At 36.2% G+C, this 11,569-nt stretch overlaps 1 long non-coding RNA gene across 1 annotated transcript; it reads left to right on the top strand.

Moving 5' to 3' along the window:
- Positions 1-2,940: 2,940 nt before the first annotated feature.
- Positions 2,941-4,318, top strand: LOC140795596 (uncharacterized). Its single transcript, XR_012110322.1, has 3 exons — positions 2,941-2,963; positions 3,045-3,213; positions 4,183-4,318. It is a non-coding gene; the product is annotated as an uncharacterized lncRNA (long non-coding RNA).
- Positions 4,319-11,569: the final 7,251 nt, after the last annotated feature.

The raw sequence follows: 11,569 nt of genomic DNA, 5'->3' as shown, positions 1-11,569 counted from the left end.
ATAAGATCTGACATAGAACTTTGAAAATAGATCCTGAATGATGTTGCCATCAGATGGATGTGAGATTTTGATATGTCATAGCCTCGGAAAAGAGCTTTCCAACAAATTAAGTTTCAGGCAAATCAGATGTAGGGGACTCGAGATATCGTCCATTTAGTGGATAAATGTCAGGGGGTCTATCTTAGGATCCGAAGATAGAGGCACGAGATCCTAGATGATGGTGGTTGGTGGTGGACCGGTGATATGGGGTGGCATCGGTGAATAAGTGGTGGTGGAATAGTTATGGGTGATGGAAGGGTTATAGGTGATGGAAGGGTTAGGGCATGTGTTGGATAGATTGGAAGAAAGGGAAGGAGTGAGCCGCCCCTAAGTGACTAGGGTGATTGGCCGATCGAAGGAGGCTAGAAGCGGCGTCGTCGGGGATCGAGACAACGAGAGTGAATAAGATGAAGGAGGCAAGACAAAAAACTTAATTCATCAATAATGACTCCATGGTTGCCATCCACACCTCTAGAGGCTAACCAACAATTCAAAAATAACCTAAACAATGCATTTTCGCCGACCGCGTTCGAACGCACACATTTCTCACTTCTCTGGATTTGCGAACGCGATGCGGCATTCGCAGGGCGCGTTCGAACGAACAATTCACACTCTCTGGATGTGCAAACCTGATGCAGGCATTCGAACGCACTCCACCCGCGTTCGAACGCGATATACATAAAAGTTATTTTTCTAGAATTAAATACTAAAACAAAAAATAAAGACATCCCTAAAGTATATCCATGCTCGAGACGACATTGGTGAAGTCCAAATCGTATCAAATTATATATTTTCTTTTGATAATTTTGAGTGATCAAACCGCTTAGTTTATAATATGCTAATATAAATATTTGTGCATCTATTTCTTCTTGATTTTATAATGAGACTAACTTCTTTTATGAGTTAATTTGAAATTTTTGAGTGCGTCAACCAAAAATACTTAAATATGATATGTGAACTCAAATGTTAAATCTTTTGATTTGTGAATCGTTTTTGACTTTGACTACTTGAAGATTGAATTTGAGACTTAAAATATTTTTGTGTGTATTTAAAATTACTAAAAAATGATGTGAAATAAACTATAATTTTGAGAGGGAACACGATTGTATTCTTTGTTAATTTATGACAAAAAGGAAAAGAGTAATATATAATAGTGTTAGATATTTTGGTTTGGTTTGCTATTGATTGCTTAATTTGTTTTAAATTTATAGTCTCACATGCATTTTACTTATATGAGTGTTGAAGTTCTGCAAGATATTTGATAGCAAAAAAAACTTGGTGCTCTGCTTTATATGATGTATACATTATTATGGGCTCACTTTGTATTCTAAGAAATTATGTTTTGTCACAAATTTCTAAAGGAATAGATTTTTAAGTTTTATTTGTACTTATGTAATTAACAAATTATCTTTCAAAATATAATTTATATTCATGTAATATATCTAGATTTTATGTATGAGCATATGCACAGGTTATGAAATATTTGATGAAGAATATTAAAGTGAAAGATTAATTTTGAAGACAAAGTATTCAAAACAATTTTAGAATTGTTATTAAAGTGCTCAAATAGTGTCATGATAGTTATAGAACTATGAAAAATTATCTAAAGGCATCGAAACAACCACTCTACATCCAACTGTCTACTCTGCTATTTGAAGTGCATTCAAACGCACTCTGGCCCATTTGAATGCACATTGAAGGTCGTTCGAATGCACCCTACAACCATTCATCACTTTCTCACATATAAAAAGTTTGTTTTGGCCATTCGAATACACCCTGCAAGCCTTCACACATATAGAGATTCATATTTCGCTGTTCGCAGTGCGTTCACACTTCAAGTCGCCGTGTTTGAACGCACTCGAGTACTGTTCAAATGCACCCATGTAATTTATAATTTCTAGAGTTACGTGAGATTTGATTTGACTTATATTTGACTTTGTCTCTAAGAGAGGGAGGACTATTAAGTAATAAATTGGATATCATCTTTTAGAGAAGCCGTTGATCAATATTAAGATCATCTTTTGAAGATTACTTCTATACTTTAGACGGAATGAGCTGAATCGTTCTCAACTCTATGCATTTACATCGGATCTAGAAGAACTATATCATGAGGATCACTGAGATGGAATGATCAACCTCGAAGGTCACTAAGGTTTGAAAACCTATTATGGGAAGCAGTGCATCGTCGGGTCTAGCGAGCAAGATTGGTATTGGTATGGATTGAGTTATGAGAATTGGCCGGTGAAATGTAAGCTTTTTGTTAATTGCTATAAGTTTTAGTGAATGGTTTCGATTCGAGTTTGGATCCATAGTATTTTACCGAATTTTAGATTTTTTTTCATATAAATTTTTGTGTGTTTGTGATTGTCTTTTTACGCTTTATTTCTTGCATATTATTATCGATAGTGTGTGATAGATCTCTATCTTCTACTATGTTTCTTTAATTTTTTTAGATTAGGATCTGAGATATAGAAGATGCTTAGATGATAGTTTGATCAGGGAGAATAGCAGATGATGAATTTTGTAGAGCCAGATGTGGCTAAGTAGGGATTTAGCAGTGATGGAATTTACTCAGTTGTCCCTCTACAATTTTTTTGGACAATGGTGGTCATATAGTTCTTCCTAGCCTTTGAAAGATTAAAATACCTATTAAGACCATAGTTTTTTTTTTTTGCTTGGCTTGCAATAATAGAAGAGTGGTCTAGCATATTTACTTGTGTTATTTACAGTAAAGAAGAGACTACTGGAAACAAATTTTTTTTTTTTCTGAAAGGTCCTTTTGTCGGGCATATTTTATGGTTGTCAAAGGAGATTTTCCAAAGTATGTAATTGGTCTTTTTAAATGGAAAGATCACGTGGCAAACAGAGAGGGCAAGAGTTGGTGGCCTATCTGGATTGCAACTGTGATGTGGGATGTTTGGCTTGTAAGAAATATAATAATTTACTAGAATAAAGCTGAAAACTAGGAGATTTTAACATTAAAGCATTGTTTCTTTGTTGGGCAGGTAGTCGAAATGATGAGAGACAGAGCAAAGCCAAGAAGCCGATACAAGAGGGTGTTGTGGAGAATCCACTGGTTCTAAATGATAAATGGGGAGCTTAGAATTGTAATTATTCTTAATGGTGGTTTCTGTGGTTGTTTTGCATTAACTGGAACTTGTTATGGTGAACTTGGTAAGTTTAGTTCTATCCAGTTGTTCTATTTTGTTGGGAGGTTTGTTTTGTAGGTACCTTCTTAGTGCTGAATGTTATAGATTTTATTAATAATTTCTGTTCTGTAGTAAGGTTTGTAAGTGTGAGGGACCTCTTTGGTAATATTTTCTGTTTGTTCATGTACAGGTTCTTCCAAAATTTTCTTCTTCAAAAAAATAAAGTCAAGTGAATCAAGGCCAATCTAAGCTCATCTCATTTATCAAACGAGCAAAATAAATTTCAGTCGAGTGGCAAAAGAGCCAAGCTCTAGTGGATTCTTAGTTAGCAAGTTTTGTCTCTCTCTCTCTCTCTTTTTTTCTTTTATACTTTTTCAAGCTTTTCAACAAAATAAACATCTTTAAAACGCTACAACCAGACCCCTAAATTAATGGGACATTGCAAGGTTGGCCTTTCGTTATATTGACATCCAATTTTTTGAATGAAAATAATCACGTGTGGTTAACGTGACTTAGAATATAAAATTATTTTACATTAGAACATAAATACCCTTATGCTACCCCATTTGAAATCTGTCATTTCTTCTTCCTCCTCCAACCATTTCCTAAACCCAAAATGCTCTTCTTCATCAACCGAACCGAAACCTAAGCTCTTCTATTCAACCGCACTCCGAAAAATCCAGCACATTCAAAATATTCTTCTTATCCTGTGACAAATGTTAGATGCCATTGTGGAATCAAAGCTGCTCTGAAGACTTTAATTACAAAAAACAATCCTAGAATGAGGTTTTTGAGATGTATCAATTTTAAAGCAAGTATAGTTTAATGTCAGGTGCTGCTAAGCTTAATTTAAGCTACCGCCATCTTTTAAGTTATTTACAGTTGCTGTCTTTTTTTTTTTACTTATTTTTAGTTGCTGCTTTTTTTTTATACTTATTTCAGCTGCTACCATTTTAATTTGCAGAATGATAGTTCATGTGATTTTTTCTATTAGATTGATCTTCCTCAAAGCAATGAAATTCACAAGGAAAAGGCTACTAAGAAGACGGAGAATGATCTAATGGATTTGATCAAGTCTCTATAATCAGAGAAGCAAGAATTGGAAACAAACATATCTAATTCAGAGGAAGCTAACTAGAACCTTCTTAAAATGAATGAAGAACTACAAGTTTACATTAGAAAAATATAAACAAAGCACATGAAAGATTACTTTTTTAGTTGCTGTATGGTTATTATTTTATGTTTACTTATTTGTGTTTGTAAGCAGTCAAACATTGCAAATCTTTATAAGCAGTCAGTACTGCGAATATTTACCTACTTTGAATAGAAAGCAGTCAAACCTACTTTGGAAGCAATTAAGCACTTAAACCTTTGGAAGATGTCTAGAACTTTGTGGGCAGTCAACCTGTTCACCATTCTAAATTGTAGATCTTTGTAAAGCAATCAAGTAACAAACAACATGTCTAGAACTTTGTGAACATTCAAATTGTCATTAACTTTGTAACATCCGGATTGTCATTATATGAACATCTAAATCATTTAGAACATTGTCTTAAACACATCTAAAACACATCTAGAATATCCGGTTAGTATCAACACAAATTATTATTTTAAACACATCCAGAACACATCCCGATAACATATAAGACAGTCCTTAATATCCAACTCATTCAAACATCCAGAAATGTTATTTCTTTATAGCTGACTCTTGAGTCCCCAAAATATGTTATCTACAATCTTAGCTCCCACCTTCGCTCCTCTGAGTACATCCAGATGTTTATGAAGGTTTCTCAGCACTTTTTAATTTCTTTACAATCCTCTTTCTTTGGACCTTATGTTTTTAAGCACTCTTTTTTTTAGAAGATTCTTCACCCTAAGATAAATAGTGATACACCTTAGTTAAAAGTTGCAAAGGATAATATGCTAATTAATTAAATAAATCACTGTCACTTGTAATGTAGAAGAATTAGGTGATGATCTACATGTCCTAGAATTGTGACCAACCTATTGGTAGGTATTACACTTTAGTGAGACGATTTGTCTCCTAGCTAAGTAGGCCAAATTGTCTTTTATAATGTGAAGGTTGTACGTGATTTAAATTGGTATGCATCCAAGCTGTTTGATCAAAGATTGGATAAATAATGTGATTATATATCTTGATAAATGCGTCTTCATGGTAGTATTCACTGACAAAGTCCTATGGCTAAATTTTGTTTGCAAAAATTGTTGCAATGCCATGTGCACATGGAACACTAGTTAGGTCTCACAACTTGCATGTACATTTTATTTCTAATAAATTTACAATTTTAGTCTTAAAATTGTAGCTAATCTCAAGCAGTGGCCTGCATATAATGGTTCATATTTTCTTTCTTCCACCTTTTTCTATTCTAAATTTCTCAGAATCTTAGAACAAATATTTTATTTGTAGTTAACTCTCAATTGCATCGTCTCCTAATATCTAGTCATCAATTTCCTTCTAATACCCTCCACCATTGTGATAATTAGTTTATCTCTGACATTTTTTAAAAGACATTGAATGCCTCACTCATGTTATTTACAATTCTATCATACTTAATTCTAGGGCTTTATCTGGATTTGACCAAATAGACAAGATTCTCCATCATCAACAAATATAAGTTTCTTGGTTGTGAGACTTCAACTCATCCATTTTTCTTGAAATTCAAAATTTGCATATAAGTTTCTAGCATAATATCCATACTCTACTCTAAGCATTAGCTCTTTAAAAATCTATACAAGACCCTGCAAGAATAGATAGAAAAAAACTTAAATTCTTAATTCTTATCAAGTAGAGATAAACAATTGATTGTTTAAAGTATACATTTTGTCTATCTAAGAAAAATTCCACCTTTTATCCTTGGGCCTTCCAATCATAGTAAGTAGATTATCCAAAAATCATGTCCAACTATTCTTGCATTCGGTTTCAACTACTTGTATAGCTAATGGATGCATCTAATTGTTCTCATCCATCCCTACTGTATGTAATAGTTGCCCACCATATGGTCTCATCCATCCCTATTACATGTAATAGTTGCCCACCATATGGTCTTTTCAAGTGGTCTATAAACCTAATTATAAACCTAATTATAGGTTATATGAAAAGCCGTCTAAACATTAGCTGTGCATCCATAGTAGGCCTATCAACTTATAACTTAGTACTTCACAATAATCTCATAACTTAGTCCACATGGCTTCCTTCTATTTTCTGCAAAGCCTTTTTCTTTGCCTTATAAACTTGCATTCTTGATACATTTAACATTCAATCTATCCTAATGGCCTTCTTTATATAATTAACTTCTCAATCTAGGTTGTCAATTAGTTGCTCCAAATATTTTCTTAGAACGCTATGTACTTGTTGGTGTTGCATTTTTATAGACTCTTCCACATGAATTAGGCCCTTTGAGGCTATTAATTTGATAAGTGGATCTATCTGCTAATGGTGATGCATGACACCTAATCCACATCCTCTCTTGCATACAACAGTCACTCTAGATGACTCATTTTTTTATGAATTTGTAATCATAACTTTTTTTGATATGAAATTCCTTAAGTAGCCTAAATGCTTGCACATTAGAAAAATCATACTAACAGATAATGTAGGTTCTCCAAGTCCTTCTCACATATATATTCTTCATAATCAGGTTGTCATCATCACTTGAGCCCCCTCTCAAACCTCTTTTACCAGTCCCTAATCTACCACTTCAAACTCAAATGTCTGCTAATAAAAGAAGTACTAGGATACAGCAGCATTTTGCCTCTTGACTACTGATAGAGTCATAAAAAACATCCAAGTTTTGTTTTTTATTTTCTTTTGATAGAGGAGGGGTAGATTTGGTAGAATGCAAACCACTAGCATCCAAAAGTTTACCTTCACATCACTATCACTGCGTTGCTTATCATGAGTATGATAACAATCCCACTTCTTATCACTAAAAGTATCATCATCCACAAATTATCAAAATATGCTTCTATTCCATCCTCAGATGCATGTGTTTTCCGCTCAAAAGGTAATGTGTTTCTACCCCAAAATGTGGTAGTATTTCTAGCTAAGGTACATGTGTTTCTAGCTTAGTAGGCTTTTGTAACACCCATGTTAAAATAAAAAAATAAAATTGGCGCACGTGCTAGACGCATGCGCTGACTTCTTCTTCCTCGTCCCCCACCTCTCGCAGTTAGTTGCGAGAGGTGGGAGAGAAGTGCGCTAGAGTGGAGCTAACTCCACTCCACTCCGCTTCCCTCTCCTCCTCATCTCTATTTAAACTCCATCACCTCTCCACTTCGAGTTTTTCTACTTTTCACAATTTCTCTTTCTCGCTCTTCCTTCTTCTCTTTTCTCTTCCGAGCCGTTGAAGACCTCATCGCGGATAGCGAGCCACCGAGCGCCCGGCAGCCAACCAAAACCCTCTCATCTTAATCTTCGGGTTAGCCTCCATCTCCCCTTTAGTTTAATTTGAATTTTGCCTAGTAAATCATGATATAATTATGAGTATATTCATTACTACCTTCACCGGAGAAATTCGCCGGCCGGTGACTTCGGGTCGACTACCCACCGGTCCGAGAAGTTTCTCCGTTTCAGCCCCTTGCCATGGGTACCCAATTTGGGTACCTACGAGGTGCGAGGGAGGCGATGCCATGTCGCCTCCCACCGCCGGTTTACTTGGACACAAGCGGCGACCACCGGCGGTGGTGGCCTCGCTCGTCAGCCTCAATTGATTCACCTCTTCACAAGGAAGAGGTGGGTACTCGAGATGAGGGCTTCGAGCCCATCTCTTACTAAACTAGGAAGCTGCATGGCCGCCGGCCATGGAGTTCCTCAACTCTCACCCTTGGCCACACTGGCCGATGGTTCAAGCTTACTTGCAACCCAAGTCGACCTCGTCGACTTGGGGAGCCGATGGAGCTTGGCTGCCGGCGATGGGGATCACTGACAGCAGCATCTCTCTCTCTCTCTCTCTGAGAAGATTTGAGCTGTGTTGGGGTTGATCAAACCCCCACCAGCTGTGTTGGCTATAGGGTGGGCTGCAGCCCACGCCCGTAGCCAGTAGTGGACTGGGCTCCTGAGCCCAGTCCACCCGACCCCTATGGACTATGGGGTGGGCCGCAGCCTACGCTCATAGCCAGCGGTGGGCTGGGCTGGTGAGCCCACTCCACCCGACCTCTATGGGTTATAGTGTGGGCCGCACGCCACACTCGTAACTAGGGGTGGATTGGGCTCAGCCCAGTCCACCCCAATTTCTGTATAGTTAATATGGTGGACTGGGCTCTTAAGCCCAGCCCACCCAATATCTGGGCAACTACAGTGTGGGCCGAGGCCCACACTTGTAGCTAGCCCATCTTCTGGCCTAGTGGAGTGTGGGTAGGCCCATAGCCCACTTCCTCAGCATTAATGTTGACTGGGCCTTGAGCCTAGCCCGGCCTGTGAACCTTTGAGCCGAGCCCAAACATATGGACCATAGACTAATCATTATTCGTCTTTTATTTTTCTTTAACTTTTGTTAGCTACATTTCTTTTATTTATTTTATTTTCTCAACTATGTTATTAATAAAATTAGGAACAATGCATAATTAAAATAGGCATTTGAATTTATTAATCTTTTCTTTTCAATTATCTTCGACACTTGCAAATGTGAATGACTCTAATTTTACCATAAATGACTGTTTTAAATTAATACAAAATAATATATTAAAAGAAAAGGATAAATACGAAACCAAGTCAACTACTCGGACCTAAAAAATCAAACTTAATTTATACAACAACGTAGTTAATTCTATAAGTTCATCATTCTTATTTCTATTTTATCTATAAATTATTAGACCCATTATTGTGTGGGGAAGATCTCGAAATTCAGGAGAAGCCGACTGATTAGGAGAGTGAGATGGATTCCAGAGATATCCTAAGCAAGTAGAATCCTATATTAGTCTACGAATAATGTATACTTATGCCATTTCATACCTGCATTAATTACATGCCATTTCTTACTTGCAATAATTATATGTTATTTCTTATTTGTATTAATTACATGTCAATTCTTACTTGCATTATTTACTACTTATTGCACATGTATGATAGGCTCCATGCATTGTTTATAGTACATTGTACCTTGATGATCATGATATAATAAATAATAGAAGTCATGGCACCACGTGCACGTATCATTATTAGACAAGTCCCAACTAGGCAGTGCTCCCCTCACTCACTCAACCTAGGGTTAAGGGTAGAGTATATTATATAGTATTATATTAGCGGTCTACACCTGAGGTCGTTAGCTGGTGGAGCATTCAAGTGATTACACTGCCCTAGTTGGAGACTAGTCTAGTATGATATTAGTAAGGATGATTGAGAGGTAGGGTTATAGTTCTAGTAGTACCCGAGGATGTAGGGTTAGGGCGTCTATCGAGCTGTGTGCTCTTAACCGCCGTATGCGATGATTCTGCTTTGTGCGATGATTCAGCTACAAATAATGAATCTGCTGTGTGCGATGATTTACTAGAGCAGTGTTGATGGGCCTACGACAGGGGTCCTTAGTTTGATGGTCATAGACAACCGGTCATATGCAGCGTCGCCAGGTATGTATGGGTGATAATACCGTTAGATGACTAGTCCCCCTCGATGCTATGCTGCTTTGTGAGATATATCATTAGTGACTCGGTTTCTGTGTGGATATTTATGTAATTAAGCTATGATGATGAAAGTTATTAAAAGTTGTACTGTACACATTTTCTTGATATGTTTATGGATTTGTATTTCTATTTATCATGCAATACAATATTCATAGATTACTATTGGGTTATACTTGCTGGGCCCCGTGCTCACCGCCATTTTGGTGGAAATATTTTAGAGTTAATTATGGAGGACGTGGACATCGAGGAGTAGTAGATTCATTTCCCTATTTAGCATTATTTATTCTATTATTTCTAGTTGGACGTAGCCCCTGCGAGGGTTTTTATGTTTAAAATTTGTGTATGGACTTGTATTCCTAGAGGCTTGTTGAGGCCTGTGATAATTATAACTTTGGATTATTTGTTGGATTATTGTGGTATTTCTAGACTTATCTAGATACTTTGTGAGAATATTTCACTGACAGGTTATATGAGAATCACGTGAACCTCTCCATGTGAGGAACACATGATTTTTGGAAGTGGGTGTTTTAGCTTTTGCGCTAATTTAGGTTAGTGTCGGTGTGTGTGCTAGGTTTCAGTCTGAACCTAAGGAGACACATTTGTTTGCCGTGAAATGTATCATAAAATATATCGGTGGCATAGTTGACTTAGGTATCTGGTTTACGTATGACTCGGGAGCTATCATATCTGGATACACAGATTCTAATTGGGCAGGTTCATGTGATGATAGAAAAAGTACCTCAGGTGGATGTTTTTATATTGGAAACAATCTAGTTGCTTGGCACAGTAAGAAACAAAACTCGATATCTTTATCTACTACGGAGGCCGAGTACATTGCAGTGGGAAGTTGTTGTTCTCAGTTACTATAGATGAAACAGATGGTCAAAGATTACGGCATTGAATAAGATACTATGGTGCTTTATTGTGACAACATGAGTGCTATTAATATTTTGAAAAATTCTGTTCAACACTCGTGTACAAAGCATATTGATATCCGACATCATTTTATACGCGAGTTAGTTGAAGACAAAACAATAGCACTAGAACATGTTGAGACGGAGAAACAGTTGGGTGATCTATTTACAAAACCTTTGGATTTATAAAGATTTGAGTATCTCCGTACTTCTTTAGGGATTTGTGCTTTGGATTGATTTTTTTTTGGTTTAGTTTGCGTGTTTTTTTTATTATTTCTTTTCATTTCTTTTTAGGTTTTCTTTACTCTGAACTTTTCTTTGGTTTTAGTTTCAGATTTGCCAAGAGTTTTTGTCACACAAAAAAAAAAATTTCTCTTAGATTCAATAATATACTCATGACATATAAATATGATTTTTCTCTTGATTATGAGTTATGATAGTTAATTCTGTCATCTTGCAGTATATTATGTCATTTCTGATTTGTTCACTCTCTCGACTTCTATGATAATTAAACTAAATTTAATGCACTCATAACGTGTGTATATTATTTAGTGAACATGACATAATGAAATTATTTTTAAATAGCTAACTATTGACGTTGATTTGCACACTTTGATGAGACATTTGCACCTATTGCTAGACTAGAGTCGATTCGTATACTTCTTGTCATTGTTTGTCATTTAAAATTTATATTATTTCAAATGGATATTAAAAGTGCTTTCTTGAATGGTATTTTGAATAAAGATGTATATGTGAAACAACCTAAGGGTTTTGAATATCATAAAAATTCCTTCTCATGTGTTTAAATTGAAAAAGGCTCTCTACGAG

Source organism: Typha latifolia, chromosome 9, assembly GCF_019914945.1.
Source record: "Typha latifolia isolate L0001 chromosome 9, TyphaL0001v2, whole genome shotgun sequence".
Taxonomy (NCBI): Eukaryota; Viridiplantae; Streptophyta; class Magnoliopsida; order Poales; family Typhaceae; genus Typha; species Typha latifolia.
This window is presented reverse-complemented; position numbering and strand designations above follow the sequence as displayed.